Consider the following 27723-nt stretch of genomic DNA (forward strand, 5'->3'; position numbering starts at 1 on the left):
TTAGGGTTCTTGTTTAGATTGTTTGCCAATGTTTTATGTTCGAATTCGTTGAATGCTTCTCTCATTGCTCTCTTTACGCTCTTTTTCGCTTCGCTCAGCTTTTCCTTATCAGCTATGATTCGACTACTCTTAAACCTGTGATGAAGCTTTCTTTGTTTCCGTAGTACCTTTCGTACATGATTGTTATACCACGGTGGATCTTTCCCCTCGCTTTGGACCTTAGTCGGTACGAACTTATCTAAGGCGTACTGGACGATGTTTCTGAATTTTTTCCATTTTTGTTCCACATCCTCTTCCTCAGAAATGAACGTTTGATGGTGGTCACTCAGATATTCTGCGATTTGTGCCCTATCACTCTTGTTAAGCAAATATATTTTCCTTCCTTTCTTGGCATTTCTTATTACACTTGTAGTCATTGATGCAACCACTGACTTATGATCACTGATACCCTCTTCTACATTCACGGAGTCGAAAAGTTCCGGTCTATTTGTTGCTATGAGGTCTAAAACGTTAGCTTCACGAGTTGGTTCTCTAACTATCTGCTCGAAGTAATTCTCGGACAAGGCAGTCAGGATAATGTCACAAGAGTCTCTGTCCCTGGCTCCAGTTCTGATTGTGTGACTATCCCATTCTATACCTGGTAGATTGAAGTCTCCCCCTATTACAATAGTATGATCACGAAACTTCTTCACGACGTTCTGCAGGTTCTCTCTGAGGCGCTCAACTACTACGGTTGCTGATGCAGGTGGTCTATAGAAGCATCCGACTATCATATCTGACCCACCTTTGATACTTAGCTTAACCCAGATTATTTCACATTCGCATTCGCTAATAACTTCACTGGATATTATTGAATTCTTTACTGCTATAAATACTCCTCCACCATTGGCGTTTATCCTATCCTTGCGGTATATATTCCATTCTGTGTCTAGGATTTCGTTACTGTTCACTTCCGGTTTTAACCAACTTTCCGTTCCTAATACTATATGCGCACTATTTCCTTCAATAAGAGATACTAATTCAGTAACCTTGCCCTGGATACTCCTGCAGTTTACCAATATTACGTTAACTTTTCCTGTTTTTGGTCTCTGAGGACGGACGTTCTTTATCAACGATGATAATGTCCTCTCTGGTAAGCCGTCAGGTATTTTATCGTTTCGCCCAAGGGGGGGTCCCTCTAACCTAAAAAACCCCCGTGTGCACGCCACACGTACTCTGCTACCCTAGTAGCTGCTTCCGGTGTGTAGTGCACGCCTGACCTGTCTAGGGGGGCCCTACAGTTCTCAACCCAATAACGGAGGTCGATGAATTTGCAACCATTATAGTCGCAGAGTCGTCTGAGCCTCTGGTTTAGACCCTCCACACGGCTCCAAACCAGAGGACCGCGATCGACTCTGGGCACTATGCTGCAGATATTAAGCTCAGCTTGCACTCCGCGTGCGATGCTGGTTGTCTTCACCAAATCAGCCAGCCGCCGGAAGGAACCAAGGATGGCCTCAGAACCCAAGCGGCAGGCGTCATTCGTTCCGACATGTGCTACTATCTGCAGCCGGTCACACCCAGTGCGTTCAATAGCTGCCGGAAGGGCCTCCTCCACATTACGGACGAGACCCCCCGGCAAGCACACCGAGTGCACACTGGCATTCTTCCCCGACCTACCCGCTATTTTCCTGAGGGGCTCCATAACCCGCCTAACGTTGGAGCTCCCTATAACTAATAGGCCCGCCCTCTGTGACTGTCGGGACCTTGCCGGAGAATCGGCCACTGGCCCAACAGGCGAGGCATCCTGTGGTGGCTCGGAAACGATGTCATCACCACTAGGAAGCACCCCGTACCTGTTGGAAAGGGGTAAGGCAGCTGCCACGCGGCCAGATCCCACCTTCGCCTTTCGGCCAGGCACGCGAGAGCCCACCACTGTCCGCCATTCACCCTGGAGTGACGGCTGACCGGTAAGATGCTCACTGCCGGAAGACGCAGCGACATCAGGGGTTCCATGTGATTCCAAGGCCACCGAAGTAGGCATAGGTCTCACCACAGTTGCCCCAACGCCACTACGAGCCGACGCCCGCGCCTCGAGCTCGATGAGCCTAACAGACAAAGCCTCCACCTGCCCCCGAAGAGTGGCCAATTCTCCTTGCGTCCGCTCACAACAACCACAGTCCCTACACATGACTATGTTTACCCTACCCTATACGGTGACAAATTCCCAAGATAATCTTCTGATGAGCTACTCTGATAATCAAGAAACACTCACTGAAATACGAGACGCGAAAACTACGCTAGGTTTTCCCAGAAAAACTATTTAAAAGCTAAGCGCAGCAAATAAGTACAAAAACGCTTTATACAAACAGTACTCGCTGCTGCTGGTGCTCTCGCTCTGGCTGTCACAAGACAACTGCTGATTCAAGTGACTAGTGGCTAACGGCCGCGAAACAAACAAATGACGGTTTTAGGGCGCTTTCTGTTCTAAACGATCAAGAAAACACTAAGAAATCTAACACGAAAACTACGTAAAGTTTTATCAAGAACTGTTAGTTACTATGCAGAGCAGATAAACACAAATAGAATCCCTTCCTTAGTGGAAGGTCGTAAACAAAATGCAAAATAAACGCTTTATACAAACAGTACTGTGCTGCTGCTGGTGCTCTCGCTCTGGCTGTCACAAGACAATTGTGGAACATTCCAGAATACTCTCGAATGTTGTGGAATGTTCTGGGCGATTGCGGACCATTTGAAGCCTTTTCGGTATTTTCTGTATTTCGCCACTGGTTGAGCTGCCCGTTGGCAGGCGTATACAAAGCAAGACCCGTCGTGGATTCGAAAGCCAGTTTCTTATTAGTGACGAAGGGAGGAACCGAAAAAGTAGTGCAGTGAGTGAATAAAAACAAACACAGAAGTGTGAGCAGTCAAAGTGATATAGTGACGGAATATAAATCGAAAACGAAATGTGAAAAATCTGTAAAGTGCGCTTCGTGCATTTGTTAATAAAAAGTTGATTTAAATTTTAGATAATGGCCGAACGTAAAAGAGGAGCAGTAGTAATCCTTACAAATATTGGTGTGTGTGTTTTCCATATCTCCTGCCAGGCGAATGGACCGATTCCTACGAAACTTGGAACACATATACCGTAGTCGTAGGTGACCACCTACCTATGAAAGGGGATGGATGGATGGGTGTGAAAAAAAGCATTGACCGTAATACGTGAATTCCCAGACTATATTCATCTAATATTTGAGAACAAGAGTACTTAGCCTCTTGCATGATTTCAAACCGTTACAAAATTTTCTCTCGCTGACAACCCCTCTAAAATAATGAAAGTAAAACTGATGATCGCTTACTACTTTTGTGCAGTTCATGCAGTAAACGTACCGAATAGGGTATAGCGCTATAATTTATTAATTCTTTACTACCAAGTCTACGCACGACACTTTTCACAGACAGTATGCACATGAACAACTGAATGTAAGTGGAAAATTACATCATTGTAATACACGTAGTTCAGGAGATATGATGTCATAAACAATGAGATCCGTGAAAAGAATCAAGCTTCATGCATGACATTTAAATTTACTGCTTCTTTGTTACAACTTTTTGCAGACAGTGTCCATATTTGCTATTGTATGTACCTAGAATATTATATCGTTGTACGACTCATAGTTCAGGAGAACATCATAAACAGTGCGTTGTGTGAAGAACTGCCGCATTCTGGAGACATTTAATTTTATTACTTTGTTGCTACTCAATCTATTCGCAGCATATTTTGCAGACAATATTCACAAGTGCCGCTGAATGTTCCCATAAAATTATATCATTGTACAGGAGGTACGATATCAGAAGCATTAAGGACAAGGCCTGTAGATCTATCTTTCAAATGTTTCACTCTCTGATACATAGTACTCTTAATGTAAAAGACAATTTAAGGGATTCAAACTGGTCAGATATATCGCCATGGCCTCAGGAATCTTCCTATATTCATTTATTAATTCACGAACTGTGTTCCTTAAACCCCATGAAGAATGAGGGCCTACAGTCATGTGGAATAACTCAAATTATAAAATATATGTTTAAAATTATACATTATAAGTGGCTCACTGCCGTTTCATGGCAGACGAATGCTGACATCAGCATCAGCATTTTCTTATCAGAATCAGCTCTTTACTATCATGAAACTAATTCCTGGAATTTCGCCATCAATGCCTCTGGCTTCATGCTTGGGTCGTTTAAAGAATCCTGACATCATCACATTATGGTCCTGTGAAGCCCACCTTGACCCTGCCCCACCCACACTTCTGCCCCATGCACACCCATGCTCTGCATGCTGCCCTCTCATTCTTGCACTTCGCCACCGCTACCCCCTGCACCCCTGCTCATCATGCTGTCAGCCAGCTATATGCAAGTAACATCAGCAAAGTCTGGTTTTGTAAGTCGTAATTGAATCAGTATACCACACACAGAATACCACGGCCGGTAGCTCTATAGACGGCAGGACGCACGTGGGGAGAATGGTAGTGGTGGGGGCTGTAAGCAGGCGCTGTAGGGGGAAACGCCGAGCGCTGGAAGGGAAGTGCTGTCCTAAACTGAAGCCTGCACTCACACTTTTTGTATATATCGAGCGAGACCCCTTCTCAACGAGACTTTCATGGCAGGCATTTAGAAAGATGTGTCACATCTTATTTGGTCAGTATATAGAAAGAATTCAGCTGAAAACGCATCGATTATTTTTGCCTGATTTATTAACCATTTGTAACTTCCAGAGAAGTGTCACGAGTGGGGAATTTTGAGTAAACCTACGCATTTCTCTTCTTGTCACGTTAAAATTTGCTTCTTTTGCCACAAATCATTAGAGTTTACACAGTCTCATTCCACTAATATGTTGTGCAGACGAAATTGCGAGAAAATTCTCAAACAGTGGTTTATTAAGTTTATCAAACGAGGAACTGGGCAAAAGTAAGATTTGCATTTTATGAAAAAGCGTATCCTCAGAAAAAATAAACATGTAATGACTTGACTTATGTTGTTCCAAAACCCATAGCATTTCTCGTTTCACCAGCTATTGATGACCCTCGAAAATTACATTCTTTCATGGAAAAAGTCTTTAGTTAGTGGAATAACACCGCAGTTAATGAAGTTTTGCGTAATAACCACAAGGAAAGGTCATCTCCTCTCTGTGTGAAATCATTTGCCAAAATCCTATTTCGATATCTCAAATATTTTATGAAGTATGAAGACTGTCGTGAATATTTCACCCTGGCTCTTCTTCATGCTCGGTGCGATCGCAAATGAGTGAGCCACATCAGATCAGTTCTCTCAAGACTGGTGTCAGATAGAGACCTCCACCAAAATCTAAAGAAAAATTTGAATTTGTCAGCTAAATTTCATATACAGCAACATATTATGTAATATGCACCAGACTCAAAATCATAGCGACCCCTATTTTTCATTGTAAACTTTGTCGAATTTCGTGCAGTGTCTTACTTGCACGTAAATATCACAATAACTGTGACCATTAACGAAATGATGGACACATCATAATGAAGGTGACATATGAAGGTACAAGCAAGGCAGGAATGCAACTTTTTTACCAAATAGTTTCTGTAAAATCGTTTGAGAAAAACTGCAGAGCTCGCTCGTCGACTCTGTCATCGCCGACCGGCTGAAAGGTAGATAACGCTTGTCGGCCTCCCCTTCTGAACAAACGAATGAACCCGCCCAGCGCTTTGGAAGAGAACTGGCCGCTGCGCATTGGCCACTGTATCCTGCACAAGCTATACAAGCGAAGTTTGGAGAGGTCTAGACGACACATACCAATATACCCAGGCTTCGCGAACTTCACTGAGACCTTAGGCATCTCCACAGTGACTAACCCTTCAGTGATGTTTGGAGTCTGTGAAAAATTTGGCATGTTGATGTAATCTATTGCGGTATAACGCCCATCCCAACAATAAGCTAAATGAGTTATGCAACAGATTCTAACATCCTCCATTGTTTTATCCAAAACTGAATTATTCGTTAATTTATAAAAACATTTATTCAAAGACAGTCGTTAAGAGTGTCCTCTTTTTGATATTAACATGAATGTACCTCTTAAACCAGGGGACTGGTAGAAGGAGTTGGTGCAGGTGATTCAAAGAAGTCACATCCTGAACGTGAGACACTGGTAGAGGTTTCCTTAGTGTAGAATGTGTCTCTGCTTATTCCCCAGCCTTGTCTTCAGCTTAGGAATGGAATCATATCGTGAGGCTAAACGCTCCAGACACAGTGGCGAGTCGCTGTGCCCGTCATGTAAATTGATAAGTTATTCCATGTCTGACTCCAGGACATATCCCTGCCTAGAACTTAGAACTAATTAAATCTAACTAACCTAAGGACATCACAAACATCCATGCCCGAGGCAGGATTAGAGCCTGCGGCCGTAGCAGTCCCGCGGTTCCGAGCAGCAGCGCCTAGAACCGCGCAGCCACTGCGGCCGGCCCCATTCTTCACTCGGACTACTTTATCTTTGGAGACCCATCAGAACGCTTCAAATGGAACAGTTAGTTGTGTGGCATGCACATAGAGATTGTTTATATCCAAGGAAAGGATGTAACTCGAACTGTCGCAAAACCTGTAGTCCTCCCCACTCAATCGTGGGTTACTCAACTTGGTATAACTTTGGACGCACTGGCAAGGTTCCCTACGTATTCCGCATTCGAAAAAAAAGCAAAATATCAACATCAGCCACCACTTAGATGTTGATACATGTAGTTTTGACATTGCATCCTGCAAAAGCTCTGGCGCAGTATAATAGAAGGCAGGATCGGAGTATCTGTGTCCAGACATACACTCTAGAATTTCTCAAAAGCGACTGCTACTAAGCACATATCTGTCTCCTTGCACAATTTAGCGTATCCCTCTAAATTATAGACGATGGACTGCTGCTAAACATTCGCAGTATGCTTATGGTCTGCATCCATTGCGGCTATGCCTTTCAGTTTACTGGTGAATGCAATTATTCCGGTGCAACCTGGTTTTGTGGAGCCTCTCCACTGAATCCAGGTAAGGGGATCCCCTTCTTTGTTACAAGCTGTAACAGTATATTGTCGGGGTTTGCGGCGGTGGTGATATGTGTATCCTCTAGATGAATTGTCTCAGCAAATTTCCAAAGATGTGGGTGCATGAATTGGAAGGAATCTCGGAAACAGATTGCTACCCTTGGTTTGATTCGTTTTGAGAACGAAATGAATTTTTATACACTGCTAGGTATGATTCAGACCTTATTTTCTCCATGCAGAAATCGTTATAGTGATCAATAAGAATGGGTGCATAATACCCACTCAAATTTTGCAAGAAGGTGGGTATGTGTCATGGCGGTTTATACTTCAAGTTGCATGCAGTGTGAGCCACACCACATAAGTTTTCCTTTTGATGACAGTAGCTTCCACTTGGAGTTTCTGTTTTTAGGTTCAAAGGCAACCCAGAAATATGACATTCAACTGCCTGCTTGTATAAGGTATCATTCTGCTGTGAGCTGGTCTTTGGAAGCCTGTTGCTATGATAACCATTATTACCCTCCGCAAGATCTTTGAGTTCAGAGAGCAGCGACCTCACAAGATTATGCGCAGAAATGATACAAATTTGTTGCGAGTGGTAACAAATGAGTAAACAATTTGATATGCTGTCACATATGGCATATATATTGAATTGCGTGGGGGGGGGGGGGGGGGGGCACTGAGATCAGCTTCGCAATGTGCCACAGGAACTAGTAAGCACTGAAAGTCATTGTATACAATAAATGAACAGAGTACCTGGTGGTGGGCGTTCTTAAGCATGAACAACTTTTTATCCTCACTCGGCGTTTTCACACATTCCAGTTCCTGGCTCTGAGCACTATGGGACTTAACATCTATGGTCATCAGTCCCCTAGAACTTAGAACTACTTAAACCTAACGAACCTAAGGACATCACACAACACCCAGCCATCACGAGGCAGAGAAAATCCCTGACCCCGCCAGGAATCGAACCCGGGAACCCGGGCGTGGGAAGCGAGAACGCTACCGCACGACCACGAGATGCGCCCAGTTCCTGGCTCGAACAATCAGTTGTCTTTCTAAGTACTCATGATTAGTGGAAGAGTAAAGGCAACTGTGGCAAAAACGCTGTTTATGCTCATCTTAACTCAGCAAGGTGGAAAGAAGGTGGGACATTCAGATGTAGTGACGCTTCTTGCCTTCATATGAAAACTAGAAACCTACGTGTCTAGGTTGCTCCCAGCTAGATTGGAAAAGTGGATGATCTAACTGCCTTATACTTCACCTCTCCTGACTTGCTTTCTTTCTGATATACTCCCAGACCATAGACATGTGACCAATAATTAGGATTCCGCCTCTCTAACATTGCCTGATCTGGGATTGTGGTGGGATAAGATCGCTTTAAAGTTCTAATGCCTGCAGAGTTTGGATATCTTGTATTGGATATCTTGTACGTACTTGTAAGACGTGCATGAGTCTAGTAATTTCTATCGAAAGCTGGAAGCGACCGTGAGATGCAGTATATATTCTTCCCATCTACATTCTGGACATTAATGCATACTCACATATAGCTCTTAAAGATTTTGTAATTTATAAGCACTTACATATAGATTGGTATTCAAACAAACTTAAATACGATCACAGTTATATTTCCATTTCTGGTAAAGCCGATTCATGCATTTCCACCTTCATCAGTGCACAGCGTGAACGTAACGTTTGGCTATGTTTTCTTCTGATGGGTGGAGAGTTTTGTGATCTAACTGCAGCAGATCGCTCAACAATGTCTCACAGAATCAGCGGACATACGGCTGACACCTTAGTCAAGACTCTATTTCATGCTGTATTCTACAGCTGGAATACATGAAATTATTAAAAGCCACGTCCTGTAGATGTACATCTTAACTGGTAGGGTAAAGGAAAGTCCCCTGCAGAGATTGTATGATCATCCAGTATCACTGACAAAGAGTGAACGTTTCTGTGATACAAAGCTGAAATATGCATTGACGCATCACAGAGCCAACACGATTCATCCGTGTATAATATTATTCTCACGTCACTAAATTGGGGTTTTTAAAATACTACCACTGGACAGAACTCCTGCTTCGATATCATACCGACACTGATACACTAAGAGCCACTGGTGTTTAACAAGTAGGTTGAACTGAACTGCATTACTGCCACATTAGGTGGCTGCTGCCAGAATGATTTCACCTTACATGGAAGGAAAAGGAATTATTAGTTCAGCAAATTTGTTTTTTTTCACCTACATTCCTGTTCATCACCATCAGCGTTAATACTTACACTGTCTTGCAGCAGGGAATGTTGATATACATCTCATTATCTTTACCCTTGAGTGAACTACTTGTCATCACTATCACTATGAATGAATTAATTATTATCTTTGCTGCAGAGTATGGATGCCCATTGTCACCTTATAAATCTCTGAATACAGTCAGAGCTTATTACACTTGTCTATGCAAGAGTGATCAAAACATTTTTTCGATAGCAAAGTATTTATGTGGTTTGTGTGTGCTGTGAAGCAGTGTGCTGAAGTCATATCTAAGGCTATGATGGCGTATCCTGAGTATTAAATATCATACTGTGTGGCTGATGAGTACCTCAGAATCAGAGGCGATGCATTTACATAGTGTGTGCACGCTCTGAAAAGTGCCCCACATTCAAAGTAATTTTTATTATCACATTATCACAAGCATGGCAGTGTGCACCTATTTATCAATGAATATGTCCTCTTAATAAAATGGATAGGTATGAGCTGTTATTGACTGCTTGGTATGAAAATGAAAAAGAAATTTGGCGGGCTATACTTATTTACATAAGAACAATTTTACAATATTCGACTTGATTGGTACACACACTTGCAAACTTCTGCTGCTATGATGTTGTGAAGACCTCCATTTCTTGATGTAGTGGTAACTCTGCTAGCACTGAAGTACAGATCACAAAAACCCGAAGTATTACAAAATACAAACATAATAATAGTTATTATAGATGTTTGAATACTTACTTCAATTGGTAACACTTTAACACTTCTTGATGTAGGGAGACTGGAATGACATTTTAAAAAGGTTATACAGTTCCAGCATATGCAGAACAGTGCGTTGATGGACTCAGTCAAGTAATACATTTACTTGTCATTCTGCTGCATTGCCATTATTTGTTTGAATACTATCGCTATGTGTACAGTCATACAATTACCATGCTTTTCCATTCTTGTTGCAGAAAGCTGCGAGTCCATTTCTCTGACAGATGTTTTGAACAAACAGACCTGATAAATTCCTTTTTGTTCAATGCAAGCATCTCATCAATTAAAGACATGAGATCTAGATGTACATGTAGAAAGTGAAGTAATGATGGCAATCTTGTTAGCATTATGAGTTTTACAAACATCATGCATATTAAGTTACTCTCATAAGGTTTCAATCAAAGGCTTCACCAGCTCATAGCTTCTGTATAATACAGTGGTGAGAAACTGCAGTGCATGCAAATTACAGCTGCCTGAAGGGAGGGAAGCTGAACCAGCATGACACTGGCTGACAGCATTATAAGCAGGAGCACTGCAGCTCTGAAGACAGAGGGCAGCTTGTGAGGGGGGAGGAGGAGGGGGAGAGTGTGAGCAGGGAAGCAGGGCTGGGGGGGGGGGGGCATGGGGTCTGGGGGTGCAGATGACCTTCTCAGGGAAATAGCATGAAAATGTCAGGACACTGCAAGTGGCCTTGGCACATGGCTGGATGCGTTGACGATGGAATACTGGTAATGACCTTCATCATAAGGAAGTGGTGACGCTGATGTCAACATTTTTCGGCCCAGATATTCCAGTGACGCACTATTTACACTAACCATAAGAAGTAGCCACCATAGGCTAGTACCGTAACACATACACACACTAAATTCCAACTAATGCTAACTTAATCACATTAATAAACATGGAACCTGCTACTAGATTACTGCATTATATGTATTAGCAGGAAAGCAGCTACCTTGAACCAAAAATATCATATTAATACAACCGACAAATTCCAGGGACAGATTCCTGACTGGAGGTGGAGGGAAAAAGAAAAAAATCTAAAATTTGTGGTAAGGTCTTATGAGACCAAACTGCTGAGGTCATTGCTCCCGAAGCTTATGCACTACTTAATCCAACTTAAAGTAACTTACGCTAAGGACAACAGACACACCTATGCCTGAGCGAGGACTCGAACCTCTGACGGAGAGAGCCGCCCGGACCATGACAAGACGTCTGAGACCGCGCGGCGAGAGGGAAAAAAGATCATATAAAAATGTGTCCAGAAATGCATCATTACCACTGTAGCTGGCGCTGACGAATGGAAGTTCCTCTGTCAATGTGCCGCATGTTCTTTATGTGTTACAGCCTGTGTAATTGACGCAGTGTACAGTAAGTAGCAGAATAGTGCAGTGTTCTTGTTGGGAACAAGGCGAGATGGTGTTTGTGTGTGGACAATGTAATATTAGTAATTTTCGCCTCACAAACATTAGTATAAGCTCAATAGTAAACGCCTGATGGCCTAAAGTTATCGAACAATTGTAAAGTAAAAGAAATGAACCATCGCATAGCAGCGACAGAATCTATTATTCTTTAGCTTTGCCGTTCTTGCGCGGTGCCTATAAATCTCAATGTACATGTATCGATTATTGATTTTAAAAAGAATTCTGTTGTTTCAAGACAAATGAGGCATTGGGCGCCTCACCTTTTACTGTTTGTATTCCATGAAAGGCGGACGCAGACATGGTGCGTTCCGCATCGGTATTGTACACTCCTGGAAATTGAAATAAGAACACCGTGAATTCATTGTCCCAGGAAGGGGAAACTTTATTGACACATTCCTGGGGTCAGATACATCACATGATCACACTGACAGAACCACAGGCACATAGACACAGGCAACAGAGCATGCACAATGTCGGCACTAGTACAGTGTATATCCACCTTTCGCAGCAATGCAGGCTGCTATTCTCCCATGGAGACGATCGTAGAGATGCTGGATGTAGTCCTGTGGAACGGCTTGCCATGCCATTTCCACCTGGCGCCTCAGTTGGACCAGCGTTCGTGCCGAACGTGCAGACCGCGTGAGACGACGCTTCATCCAGTCCCAAACATGCTCAATGGGGGACAGATCCGGAGATCTTGCTGGCCAGGGTAGTTGACTTACACCTTCTAGAGCACGTTGGGTGGCACGGGATACATACGGACGTGCATTGTCCTGTTGGAACAGCAAGTTCCCTTGCCGGTCTAGGAATGGTAGAACGATGGGTTCGATGACGGTTTGGATGTACCGTGCACTATTCAGTGTCCCCTCGACGATCACCAGTGTGTACGGCCAGTGTAGGAGATCGCTCCCCACACCATGATGCCGGGTGTTGGCCCTGTGTGCCTCGGTCGTATGCAGTCCTGATTGTGGCGCTCACCTGCACGGCGCCAAACACGCATACGACCATCATTGGCACCAAGGCAGAAGCGACTCTCATCGCTGAAGACGACACGTCTCCATTCGTCCCTCCATTCACGCCTGTCGCGACACCACTGGAGGCGGGCTGCACGATGTTGGGGCGTGAGTGGAAGACGGCCTAACGGTGTGCGGGACCGTAGCCCAGCTTCATGGAGACGGTTGCGAATGGTCCTCGCCGATACCCCAGGAGCAACAGTGTCCCTAATTTGCTGGGAAGTGGCGGTGCGGTCCCCTACGGCACTGCGTAGGATCCTACGGTCTTGGCGTGCATCCGTGCGTCGCTGCGGTCCGGTCCCAGGTCGACGGGCACGTGCACCTTCCGCCGACCACTGGCGACAACATCGATGTACTGTGGAGACCTCACGCCCCACGTGTTGAGCAATTCGGCGGTACGTCCACCCGGCCTCCCGCATGCCCACTATACCCCCTCGCTCGAAGTCCGTCAACTGCACATACGGTTCACGTCCACGCTGCCGCGGCATGCTACCAGTGTTAAAGACTGCGATGGAGCTCCGTATGCCACGGCAAACTGGCTGACACTGACGGCGGCGGTGCACAAATGCTGCGCAGCTAGCGCCATTCGACGGCCAACACCGCGGTTCCTGGTGTGTCCGCTGTGCCGTGCGTGTGATCATTGCTTGTACAGCCCTCTCGCAGTGTCCGGAGCAAGTATGGTGGGTCTGACACACCGGAGTCAATGTGTTCTTTTTTCCATTTCCAGGAGTGTATATTTTATGTGAAAATACTGAGTGAATATGCTAACTGTTATTTTTCCAGTCAGAAAACATGTAGTTTCTTGTAATTGAATACGAACGGACAGCATCAAGAGGCCATTTTGACTGTTATGTATAACGTATTTAACCACAATGATCATCTCATGTAATTGAATATGAAAAGGTACGTAGCATTAAAAAAGTGTGTTAAAGATATGTGTGCTTATATTAGTAAATTAATCTTGATGAATTCCATCTCCTTATTTACTTGAATGATAATTATTTTGTGTTAGTTCATCACCAGAAAATACGATCACGCTGATGGGGCGAACGCAGCATGAGGCAGAAGGAACATTATCGTTTTCTTATTATTTTTTTAATCAGCTCTTTTTTTTTAATTGTGTAGTGTTGCATTTCTTTTAAAGTCTATAAATCTTCTGGTCCCTTAGTGTTGTTCCGGGCATGACTACAGCACGACTATAAAAATGCACAGAAATGATGATATTTCTTCCGAACGATCTCAAATATATCAATATGCTGCTCTTATTCAGGTATTTAATGCTCAACGTATGTTATTATAATAGTGTAATCAATCCCTGATTCTGTTCCCAAGTGACCCACCAAAATATTAACTTTTTCGACATTAAAAAAAAAAACAAAAAAAAACAATTCTTTTTTCTTTTCGCCCCCCAAGAGCAACGCTACAACAAGCAAATGGAAACAATCGAGATACAGAACCTGGTCCTCCAAATGTGGTGTACGTGCAGTCAACCACCTCCCTGCTCTTCATCTGTCTGAAAGGGCCCATGATCACACAAACCCCCGAGAAGGGCTTGAAATGTTGGGTGATGTGGTTGGTGTCTATGAGGGTACTTGTTTTGGTATAGCCCTGCTGCCTCTTAAACGTTTGCATCTGCTTGGCTGTACAAACACCATGTCAGCTTGTTCCCGACATGAATAATAAGACCATTTTGCTGCTTACAGTATGCTGCATCAATCACACAGCCTGAGGAACTCTGAGCATGTATCGTGTGTTTCTCGTCTGTTTCAAGCTGTGTGATATAATTTTGATATCTTGCATCGTACCACTTGTCTCTCCGTTTTCTTTAGACAGACAGTTTCATGGCGTTCTGCAGGATGCGAAAAGGGGAAGATATGTTGCAGCAAGATGGACACAATTTCACTTGCAGCGTACATACAAGCTTTTTCTCATGTCACCACAAAATAGACAAAACATAATAAAGTAAAAAATTCTAAAAAATTGAAAATTAAAGGGAAAAACTATCGCTAACTCAGTTCTTTTACTCAACTAGATACATACCGCTGACGACTCTTTATTCTGAATGAGGACCAGTTGCACGCAAATGCAACAGAAACACTAAAATATCCATGTCAACTATTCATTCTAGCTGTTTGCGGGAGCAACATTTTAACGTGGCATCCAAACTTGGGCACTGCAAGGAACATTTCAAATACTCAGAACATTTCCGTAGGTGAAAGTGAAGGAAAGAGCCAGACAAAATCATACGACCAACCGAACATAGTAGAATTTACGAAAGTGGTACTTGATTCTCTTGACAAGGGTAACTGTACCACAGGAATATTCTCAGATCTGCCTGACGCTTTTGATGGCGTTGGTCATAGGGTGATATTAAATAAACTACTATGATCAGTAAAAAGATTTGTAGCTAACGGCTAGTTCCAGTCATATCTGGCAGATGCGGCATAAAGAGTAGGGTGCAAAAAAGTCACATATGGGCAAACATTTAAAGAAACTCTCATCAATATCAAAATTAACTAAAATGGGATTTCCTCATAGTAATATTTTAAGACCGGTAGTATTTCTGATAAATAGTATAAAACCAGTAGAGGGTTTTTATTATGAAGTTTTCAAAGGAAAGGCACTGCTGCTACCTCGAAAGCATGTAGCCACGGAAACTTCTTGCAGAATAACCAGATGGAAACTTCAAGGGAGTTTGCCATCGGTCAACATGCAATAAAGTTACATTGAACACAAAGAAAACAAATGGGGTTAGTTTCACTTTAGAGAGCCAAAATGACATTGCTTTTGTTTTAGTTGTAGATGGTATTTCGATATATTGCATAATAAAGACAAATGTTCTACTAATGATCATTGATTCCCACTCGAAGTGGTGCTAACAAATATTGCGAACAGAATGACATCAGCATTTTATGTCCTTAAAGTCCTGTCATTAATATCCAACAGATATTACCTTTCAGTTACATGCCAGTAATAAGCAAACTCAATTCTTAATTACGAAATTAATTTTTGGACAAATAAATAAAATATGAATGCAGTTTTCAAACTACAATTTCTGCAGAAGCAGTTCTCTCCGCGACCATGGAAGAAACAGCACTGACATATACCAAGAAAGAAAAAACATAAGAGTAAAAGAGAATTTACTAACAAGGAAACAAAGCAAAATTAAGCGAATAAAAATATTAAAGAGTTTACCAAAAAACTTTGTGTTCAGATACGAAAGAAAAGAGTAACAACAGTTTTTTTTCCATTAAGCAATAATGTGTGTGTTTGGCCTGTACAGCGATTTTTGTTTTGAAGCGAATGAACACTGTAGCAATAACTTCTTATAGAATGAAACAACTACTCTGCAAGAATGTGTGAATAAAATGGTATTGTATACTAGGAATAACCCAAACGAGGCTGCTCTGTTTTAAAGAGACTGGTCTCACATTTGGGATGATGGAGGCTCTAATCTCCATCCGGTAATCTTGATTTATATTTTCCGTGATTTCCGTGAATTACTTCAGATAAAACACTGGGACGGTTACTGCTCTCATCCTCGTCAGAATAGGCCTTTAAGTTGTCAGATGCCTGCATATATAAAAGAAACGTTCCATATCTTAGTAAAATCAATCCAAGGATAAATAAAGCTAGAACTGCATGTCCCACAACTTTTGTAATTAGGAGTTTGATCAAGCGTTTCACCACGAGGTGGCGCTCTGATAGTTATTAAACGTTTAATTGCTGTGACTACCCGAAAGCAAAAATAAGACGTCTAAGATTATGTATGCATTTTTGATTTGAGGTGATTATATACAGTCTCGTTTATAGAGACGTAAATTCCTATTCGTTGGGATTACACATAATTTTCGACGAACAAATATTAATCGGGGTACTTCATCAGCAAAATTTCTATGTTTGTGCTGACGTGCAGCTGCTAAATCGATCGTTTCCTCTCAGAACAAGTCGAGACTCCTGTCGTGATGATCAAACCAGTCGACTGACGACATTCTGTGCATTGGACGTCACAGTTTTGCGTCAAAAAATAGGTAATGCGAGCCAGATAATAGAAACATTACTTTTTATTCGACTTAAAAGACAGGGTTTAATGTTGTCCACATTTGTACTGCCACTTCTGTTATCAACAAAATCTCCGCCCCTGAGTGCCAGAGATGAACTCTTCGAAAACTGCTTATAAAAAACAGTTAAGAGCCACTTCATACTCCGAGATAGATGGCACAGATAATTCTGGAAATAACGAGGTGTTTTTGCTACTTTGATGGGAAAATCTGTGACGTTGGTAGTCTCACACTGCGAAACTGTCGGTTGCTACATATGGGAGATAAAGTTTAGAGAGTGGCACAGTTAGAGGCCTACATCCTCAATATGAAGACCACATTTTCTGTCCTCTTCGCAGCCATCTGCCCCCCTCCCCCCCTCTCCCCCCGCCCGCCACCCTCGTGTCCCCAGGAAAGCTACATGCAGAAACAAGCTGCACTTACCATTTTGGGAAAGTGTTGTTGACAAACAGGTGGATATCCAAACTGAAGTGTCCTGGGGCTGTATTGTGTACGAATCACATGGCACCGCGAACTGCTGAGCACATTTTCCAGCAATGCTGGAAGCATGGTTCACGGGTAACGATTTTGGCTAGTAAAAAAAAAGTTCTGGATCCCGCGTTCGAACCTAACCAGTATTTCATTTCTGAACAAAAGTCATCAGTATGAGGAGCCAACGGCATTGTCAAAGAGCAAAGAGGGTGGAGGGGTGGGCAGAGGTTCAGGTCACTCTCTTGTCTTTGTGTGGCTAACTGCCCCGAAAAGGCCAAAGAATCAGCAATGATCAACAGCATGAAGATGCAGAAGGCAATGGAAACATCTGCATCTGCATCTGCATTAAAGACACGTAATGCGTATCCACAAGACATGTGGGCTGTAATTGAAAAAGTATCATGAAGATCTGTCCATTGGTAAATGACTTCGAATTAGTCTCCCATTCGGATCTCCGGGAGGCGACTGCCGGGGGAGGAGGTGACCACGAGAAAAAGATGGAATAATCAAAGACAGGATAACATTATATGAGTCGGGGCTTGTAATGTCAGAAGTTCGAACGTAATAGGAAAACTAGAAAATTTGAATAGGAAAATGCGAAGTTTGATCTGAATATATTGCGGGTCTGTGAAGTGAAATGGAAAGGAGACAAGGATTTCTGGTCAGATGAGTATGCGGTAATATCAACAGTACCCAGTATAATTGGAGTACGATTCGGTATGAATAGGAAGGCAGGGCAGAGAGAGAGGGAGAGAGCTATGGTGAACAGTTCAGTAACAGGGTTGTTCACATCAGAACCAACAGCAAACCAACACCGACCACTACAGTTCATATACTTATGCCATCGTCGCAAGCCGAACATGAAACACAGAGAAAGCATGTGGGGACATTGAATGTGTTATACAGCATGTAAAGGAGATGAATGTCGAATAGTCACGGGTCACTGGAAAGAGGTTATAGGGGAAAGAGAGGAAGAAAGGTGTACATGGAAATACGGGCTTGGTGTATGAATGACAGAGGAGTAAGACAAAGTGAGTTCTGCAATAAATTCCGTCTAGTAGTAGCGTTTCCTCTGTTCAGGAATCATAAGAGGAGTATGTATACTTGGAAAATAGCCGGGAGATACGAGTAAATTACAGTTAGTTTACATCATGGTCAGACAGGGCTACCGAAACCAGATATTGGCTTTTAAGGCGTATTCGGGACAGATATAGACTCAGATCGCAATTTATTAATGATGAAGAGTAGACTAAAGTTTTAGAGATTAGTCAGGAAGATTCAGTTAGAAGGAAATGGGATACTGAATTATTGAGGAATGACGAGACGCATTTGAAGATATGGATACTGCGATTGGGAGTACTGTAATCCCTGACACAGTACTCGTTAAAGCCTGTGCTATGGTAAGTGAGAGGGATTCACCTTATGAGAAAGGTTTTCGCATAGTTATCGACCGCGTGTACCTGAATGGTGGCAAATCAGACTTACATCCACTCTGTAATAACAATAATTCGTCAAGTAAGTTCGAAATGCAATTACACGTCAGGATGGATCAAAAGCAACCCAGAAGATGTTACCAATGAGATAATAATACGGTCTGCAGCCTAATTAGGCATTAACTGAATTTCTTCCCTATATAAGTTGGTATATATTCATGCAAAACAACAAGTTGTAACACTGCATAATATAGTAGAATTTTAGAACCAGAAAATGTATTGAACTGATAGTTTCACGTTCTGTACTGATATGGAAAACCGTGAATACATAACACTACACTATAATGTTTACTACAAAACTTTATACTGTCTATTAATCTGATTAAAATCGGGCATAGGTTACCCTAGAAATTGTTCTTTCATGCCACACACAAAATGTCAATTTTGATAAAGATAAAACACTGATAAATTTTGACTTTTATATTAACTAACTTTTGCTGGTCAAACCAATTTAGAACATTTCAAAATTCAAGTGAATTAGGGAGGGGGGGGGGGACCCTGAAGCTGTTATGATCGCTGTATTTAAAAAAAATGATTACTGAATTTATTATTCGTTCAAGATTTCCAGTATATAAGTTACTACTCTTTTCATCTTATTTACTGCTCATTTAAATGCCTTTAAATCTGTCACGAAATAATAAACTTCATTACTATATCAATACTAAAGTTATGTTTCGACTTCGTTAGACCCTCGCTATTCATTTACTGGTTCATTAACAAAACATTTCTTTAAACACCATTCTTATATAGCTAGTTCTGCAAATAATTATTATTAACACAATTTTAAATTTTCATTTCGGGACACTCGTATTGCAGAACGTTTGGAAAGGACCCTGTCTAGGTTAGTTGTGAGGGTAATTAAATGATGGAAAAGTTCTGGTAAAATTTAGGTTATTATTGCACCAAACAAACACAGTTCACTCTCTGATCCATACGAATACAGTACTAAAAGTTTCAACCTGCTGGTATCGATGCGGCGGTTGGCGGGCGGCAAGACGGCGAGGCACAGAGCACACATACAACCACAGCTATGGCTCTTGACGTATCAGCACTTTAATTCTTCTTAGCGTCGCAATACTTTTCCATTTAGTGCCTTTGGAATTTTGCCATGCTGTGTGGGCGTTGGAACGGCATACCCGAGGCTCAGTGGAGCTATGTCTTCCAGGAGACCCTCCTCGCTCCAGAAGGTGTTGCTCAGACCAGTGCCAAACTCCAGCTACTACTGTACCCGTTGTGCCGCGCAGTCACCGCGTGCATTTTCCCGCGCTCGCCTGCCGTCCACCTTTTACCACTCCCTGACAGACCGGGTATTCACCGGAGGCTTTGCATTCTACATATCCTAACACATTGCCTACGTATGGACCAGACACACAGTTACAATTTTAAACATCTTACAACAGTTTCAATATTTGTTACATTTCAATTCCATTTCAATACTATTTGACATTTGACATAAACATTAATATTCACATTGAAACTTATTTACAGTTTTCTTAACATAATGGCATGAAACAAAAACAATAAATAGAAAAGAATAAACACTAGATAAATAATAGAATAGAATAAACACTTCAACTGAACAATGAAAAAAGGAAGTGCAAAAATGTTTAGATGAAGACGGAAACATAGCAATAAAAATGAAATAAATAGGATTTACAAGACAGCCAAGGCGAGGTGGCCTCACAAAAGAAGTGAAAAAGCCGAAAATGAAATGACCATCTACAGGACTGACACGGCACACTGAAAAGTCAAAACAACCTTCGGTACAATTCAGAGCAATAGTGGCTGCGTTAAAGAGTGTAATGGGAATTCCTCTGCTAAAAGTAGAGGAGAGAGCGGATAGAGTACACTGAAGGCGTCTGTGAGGGGAGGACTTGTCCGTGGACGAAGAAATAGGGGTCGATATGGAAAACACAGGGGACCCATTATTAGAACCGAATTTAAAAGGGCTCAGAAATACCTGAGACCAAGAAAGGCCGAAGGGATAGACAACAACCCATTGGAGTATCTGAAATATTTGGGCGAGTGGCAACCAAACGAATGTAAAAGCAGTAACGGGTTCGAGTGTGGATTGAAGCATGTAAATGTTAAAATTTTTGTCTAATAAGCAGTGATTATATTTCCATACATTACTGGTCATTAAAATTACTACACCAAGAAGAAATGCAAATGATAAACGGGTATTCATTGGACAAATATATTATACTAGAACTGACATGTGATTACATTTTCACGCAATTTGGGTGCATAGATCCTGAGAAATCAGTACCCAGAACAACCACCTCTGGCCGTAATGACGGCCTTGATACGCCTGGGCATTGAGTCAAACAGAGCTTGGATGGCATGTACAGTTACAGCTGCCCACGCAGCTTCAACACGATACCACGGTTCATCAATAGTAGTGACTGGCGTATTGTGACGAGCAGTTGCTCGGCCACCATTGTCCAGACGTTTTCAATTGGTGAGAGATCTGGAGAATGTGCTGGCCAGGGCAGCGGTCGAACATTTTCTGTATCCAGAAAGGCCCGTACAGGAGCTGCAACATGCGGTCGTGCATTATCCTGCTGAAATGTAGGGTTTCGCAGGCATCGAATGAAGGGTAGAGCCACGGGTCGTAACACATCTGAAATGTAACGTCCACTGTTCAAAGTGCCATCAATGCGAACAAGAGGTGACCAAGACGCGTAACCAATGGCACCCCAAACCATCACGCCGGGTGATACACCAGTATGGCGATGACGAATACACGCATCCAATGTGCGTTCACCGCGATGTCGCCAAACACGGATGCGACCATCATGATGCTGTAAACAGAACCTGGATTCATCCGAAAAAAATGACGTTTTGCCATTCGTACACCCAGGTTCGTCGTTGAGCACACCATCGCAGGCGCTCCTGTCTGCGATGCAGCGTCAAGGGAAACCGCAGCCATAGTCTCCGAGCTGATAGTCCATGCTGCTGCAAACGTCGTCGAACTGTTCGTGCAGATGGTTGTTGTCTTGCAAACGTCCCCATCTGTTGACTCAGGGATAGAGACGTGGCTGCACGATCCATTACAGCCATACGGATAAGATGCATGTCATCTCGACTGCTAGTGATACGAGGCCGTTGGGATCCAGCACGGCGTTCCGTATTACTCTCCTGGACGCGCCGATTCCATATTCGGCTAACAGTCATTGGATCTCGACCAACGCGAGCAGCAATGTCGCGATACGATAAACCGCAACTGCGATAGGCTACAATCCGACCTTTATCAAAGTCGGAAACGTGATGGTACGCATTTCTCCTCCTCACACGAGGCATCACAACAATGTTTCACCAGGCAACGCCGGTCAACTGCTGTTTGTGTATGAGAAATCGGTTGGAAACTTTCCTCATGTCAGCACGTTGTAGGTGTCGCCACCGGCGCCAGCCTTGTGTGAATGCTCTGAAAAGCTAATCATTTGCATATCACAGCATCTTCTTCCTGTCGGTTGAATTTCGCGTCTGTAGCACGTCATCTTCGTGGTGTAGCAATTTTAATGGCCAGTAGTGTATGTACAGGAATGGTTCACGTTTCAGTGTCAGAGGCAGAAGAGATACTTCTTGTAGCAAAAGTATCAGCATTCAGTTTCTGTGCAAGATCTTCAGGGTGGTACTGACAAGAAAGCATTCCACATATTCTCAGTCCTAAGAATTTAAATTGGTGGACTTCACTGACTGTTTGACCACCTTGAGAGAGAAAGTTTCTAATTTTCAAGAGTTCGGTTTTGAGAACTGCATGCATTACGTTTTTTTATAGTCAAATGTTCAATGTTTGAAACAGTATCCATAGCTTATCAGTGACTGCTCTCCCGTAGTCTCCGTGATGAGGAAATATAACACTCGGTGTTCTGGTTGTATTGCTGCAAAAAATTTAAGCGCGTCGCTAATATGTACGTTGTCTATAAAAACGTTTAAGCAACTGATTAAGAATTTCTTCGTGGGTAAAACGACTAGTACCGTAGAGAGTGATTAGCTTACATAAGAGGTCATAGATTTTGCTACTGGACCACAACAGATACTGGTGCTAAAATGGTTCAAATGGCTCTGAGCACTATGGGACTCAACTGCTGAGGTCATTAGTCCCCTAGAACTTAGAACTAGTTAAACCTAACTAACCTAAGGACATCACAAACATCCATGCCCGAGGCAGGATTCGAACCTGCGACCGTAGCGCTCTTGCGGTTCCAGACTGCAGCGCCTTTAACCGCACGGCCACTTTGGCCGGCGATACTGGAGCTGTTTGATAGGATCATCTATGCTACGTGTCTGTAAGTGAAGGATCACCGAACTGGTATCTGTCCACTTACCCTTGCTGGAATTGTGGAAGCATCCTCTGTGCTGTTTGATGAACCCCCGGCTCTGGTGGTGGTTGCTGCTGTTTCAGAAACTCGGCTAACTTCAGGTCGAATTAGTCGATGCTTCAGTTTTTTTTTTTTTTTTTGAGTCATAAGTTCTCTGACTGGTTTGATGCGGCCCTCCACAAATTCCTCTTCTGTGCCAAAATCTTCGTCTCAGAGTAGCACTTGCAACTTACATCCTCAATTATTTTCTGGATGTATTCCAATCTCTGTCTTCCTCTACAGTTTTTTCCCTCCACACCTCCCTCTAGTACCATGGAAGTCATTCCCTGATGTCTTAAAAGATGTCCTATGAACTTGTGTCTTCTCCTTGTCAGTATTTTCGACATACTCCTTTTCTCTCCGATTCTACGCACGACCTCATCATTCCTTACTTTTTCAACATATGTATGTAGCATGACGTCTCAAATGTTTCGATTCTCTTGCACCAACTGTAACACCACGTTCAAACTCACTTAAATCTTGGTAACCTGCCGTTGTAGCAGCAGTAACCCATCTAGCAACTGCACCAGACACTTGCTATTTTACGTAGGCGTTGCCGACCACCTCGCCGTATTCTGCGTGTTTTCACATCTCTGTATTTGAATACGCATGCTTACACCAGTTTCTTTGGCGCTTCAGTGTATATGGCAATAGATTTGTGTAAAGTCGGAAGCTAAAACACTGTTTCCCAAGATATGACACCAACCAAACCCGAGAGAAATGGAAAGTTCGTTAATAATATATTGAAATACTGTCTAAGAAGGAAAAACTTAAAGGCCAACAGATAAAATGTAATTCAAAAATATGTAGTCTTCCCCACGAGCCACAACGACACAGATAGTCATACCGTATGTGCAACAGCATTGAAGGGTATCTGTGGAGAAGTCCGACTAACATATGGTTTTTGAAGAGGGGCAGCAGCCTTTTCAGTTTCTGCAAGGGCGACAGCCTGGATAACTGGATGATCTCTTTCCACGTTACCCAATATGGCTTTAAATTTTTGGTACTGTGAACCAGTGAAAACAAGGGGAAGCTACATTGGAAATGGTTGCGGATAACATACAGCTCTGTTGCCTGACTTAATGATAAATGCTTTGTCCTGAGTAAAATATTCTGGAGGTAAAGCTGTTCCCCATTCGTAACTAGATCACAATAAGGTTATCATAAAATCAAATAGTAATAATGCATGAGTAGATATCAATGTGATAAAGAGCAAAGACTGGCTGCATTATCACAAGGAAATGTGCACTGATGAAATGAACACAGAAAATGATGAAGAGCTTGAAACAAATCCAGATCACCTTGAATCCCAAGAATTAGAACATGCTCTCAGATATGCAAAGAACCGAAAGGAAGTAGGAAGTGATGGCATTAACAGCGAACTAATAAAACATTCTGCAGTAACATCTGAAAAAGGTTCCTCAGATTTTTGAATCTTAGCTGGATAACAAAGGACATACCAAAAGAATGGAAGATCTCACTTATAAAACCAAAATTTAAAAAAGGAGACAGATCAAAACCCGAAAATTATAGAGGCATATCACTATAAAATACAGCGATAAGATCCATGCTAGAATAGTAACCGAAAGACTAAAATGGATTGCTTGTTGTCAGGAGAACAAAATGGATTCAGAAAGGGGAGAAGCTGTACGGACAACATATTTATGCTACAGCAAATGATAGAAAAACATAAGTAATTCAATAAAGAAACACACATCCTTTTCATCGATTATGTGAAGGCTTATGATAAAGTAAATAGACAGCTATTGTGGGAAATTTTAATAAGAAGAGGATACCAATACACATTGTACAGGTAGTTCAAAATATCTATGCTAATACAAGAATCCAAATAATTGGGGATAATGAAGAAACAACAAAGGTTATTAATTTAGGAGCTCGACAAGGTTTCAGCCTCTCTCCACTGCTTTTTAATATACAGGGTGCGTCAAAAAATGTAAACACACTTTGAACTGTCATAGACAATTTATTTCCCGTTCTACAAGGTTAAAATCTGTGAGAAAGTAATGTTATGTTTCTTCAACAGGTGGCAGCAGTGGCAAGGAAGTAACTGCAACATGGCGGACGTGCATTTGAACTTCGAAGCGCGGAAGCAGATAATTAACTGGTACTGGAAGTTTGAGAATGTAGCTGCAGTTCGAAGACAGTGGAGAAGTGAGTATGGTATAGAACCACCTTCAAGGTTAAGAATTACGTTCCTACGAGACAAATTCGAAATTCATGGAACAGTGTGTGGTGCGTATAAAAGTCGATCAGGGCGACCTCATACAGCTACAAGTGATGATTCCACAACTGCGGTCTTAACTGTTTCAGCATTCGCCTCAAAAATCTTCAAGGCAAGCGGCACGTGAGAGTAATGTAAGTGCTAGTAGTGTGCTACGAATTCCAAGAAAGGCAAGTTTCGTGTGTGCATTCCAGGGCTTGTGCAACAGCTAAGTGACGACGATACAGATCAAAGGTTAGAATTTTGTGAATGGGATCAGGAGATGGTGAGACGTGAACCGGGATTTATGGGTAGCATAATTTGGTCGGATGAAGCCCAATTCAAACTCAGTGGAACTGTCAATAGGCACAATTGTGTGTACTGGGCTGAAGATAACCCTACATTACAGTTGAAAAAGCTGTGAATTTGCCTGGTGTAAATGTGTGGTGTGGTTTGTCTGCAAGGGGACTCATTGGGCCCTTCTGCTTTGAAGATACTGTTACTGGAGAAACGTACCTAACAATGCTTGCTGACTCCATATTCCCTGCCATTCGTGCATTATACGGCAATGATGAGTTTTGTTTCCAACAAGATGGCGCCCCGCCGCACTATCATAGGGACGTACGAGCATATCTGGATCACAATGTGCCAGGCCTGTGGATAGGACGTAGGGGACCAATCGAGTTTCCTGCACGCTCTCCAGACCTCACGCCGCTGGATGTGGTGTACAAACGTAAATCACGTAACCAGGACACACTTTGGAATGAGATTCAGGTGGTGTGCACAGAAATCTCGTTGGACAATTTGGTACGATGTACGGAATCAGTGGTGACTCGTACTCAGAAATGTTCAAATGGTTCAAATGGCTCTGAGCACTATGCGACTTAACTTCTAAGGACATCAGTCGCCTAGAACTTAGAACTAATTAAACCTAACTAACCTAAGGACATCACACACATCCTTGCCCGAGGCAGGATTCGAACCTGCGACCGTAGCGGTCGCTCGGTTCAAGACTGTAGCGCTTAGAACCGGACGGCCACTGCGGCTGGCACTCAGAAATGTATTGATGCTGAAGGCTACCAGTTTGAACATTAATCACATTTGCAAAGTACACATATTTTTCCAGTTGGACTTTAAGCTTTCCATTTCCAGAAATTTAACATTGTAGAACGGGAAATAAATTTTGTATGACGCTTCAAAGTGTGTATACATTTTTTTGACGCACCCTGTATACATTGATCACATTATACGGCAATGGAGAATGAAACTGAAGAACTATACATATAACTTCAAGATTACATTAGGCTTTGTTATTCGCAGATGACCAAGTGTTAACTTCGAGTAATCAAAAAAAAGAAAAAGCCTTGGTATTCTATGGAAAAAATCCAGTAAGAACAAAAATAATTATAGACAACAATATTGTAGCGCAAGTAGATAGATTCAAATTTCTAGGAACCATGCTGTTGTACAGGGGAGACCTAGATCAAAAAGACAAAATTGAGAAATTTAATTACTTAAGTGGCACTGTCAGAAGAGCCCTCCAACGTAAAGTAAGAACAGGAACATAGCTAAAATTTTATAAAGTTATGTCAGTACCAACTTTACTATATGGAAGTGAATCTTGGGCAATGAAAAAGAAAGATAAAATAAGATTACTAACCAATGAAATGAAATTCCTCAGGTACATAACAGGATACACCAAGCTAGACTATAAAAGAAATACAGATATCAGGAAGGAATTAAATATTTTCAATACAAACAGTAAGGTTGACGAATGCCGACAAAAATGGATATCCCATCTGTCACGAATGGACAAATCAAGATTACCACTACATTTTGGTGATATACTCCGCAAGGTAACGGATGCAGAGGTCAGTATGGTCTCGGCCTTAGCTGGCCACCCAGGTCAACTGATGTGTCAGTGTGCATCTACTCTGTGTGGGGAACCATCAAGTCTGAGACGTATCTCAACAATCCTCATAGTCTTCAAGTACTGTAGCAGAACATTTCGGATGGGACTGCAGCAATTCCAGCAGTCCAGCTCCGATCTGCCTGCAGTAACTTGCTGATCAGATCCAAAAGTGCCAAGAGATGAAGGATGGTCACTTTTAGCATCTGTTATAGTAAGATTAGTTCTGTTTTTCCTTTTGTATGCTGTGTCTCTTTCTACTGTGGAATTATGTTCTCCAGACACTTTTATTTGCTCCACCCTCTATAAACATTGTAGCAAGCGCATTATCATACACTCCTGGAAATTGAAATAAGAACACCGTGAATTCATTGTCCCAGGAAGGGGAAACTTTATTGACACATTCCTGGGGTCAGATACATCACATGATCACACTGACAGAACCACAGGCACAGAGACACAGGCAACAGAGCATGCACAATGTCGGCAGTAGTACAGTGTATATCCACCTTTCGCAGCAATGCAGGCTGCTATTCTCCCATGGAGACGATCGTAGAGATGCTGGATGTAGTCCTGTGGAACGGCTTGCCATGCCATTTCCACCTGGCGCCTCAGTTGGACCAGCGTTCGTGCTGAACGTGCAGACCGCGTGAGACGACGCTTCATCCAGTCCCAAACATGCTCAATGGGGGACAGATCCGGAGATCTTGCTGGCCA

Source organism: Schistocerca cancellata, chromosome 5 (genome assembly GCF_023864275.1).
Source record: "Schistocerca cancellata isolate TAMUIC-IGC-003103 chromosome 5, iqSchCanc2.1, whole genome shotgun sequence".
NCBI classification, from domain to species: domain Eukaryota; kingdom Metazoa; phylum Arthropoda; class Insecta; order Orthoptera; family Acrididae; genus Schistocerca; species Schistocerca cancellata.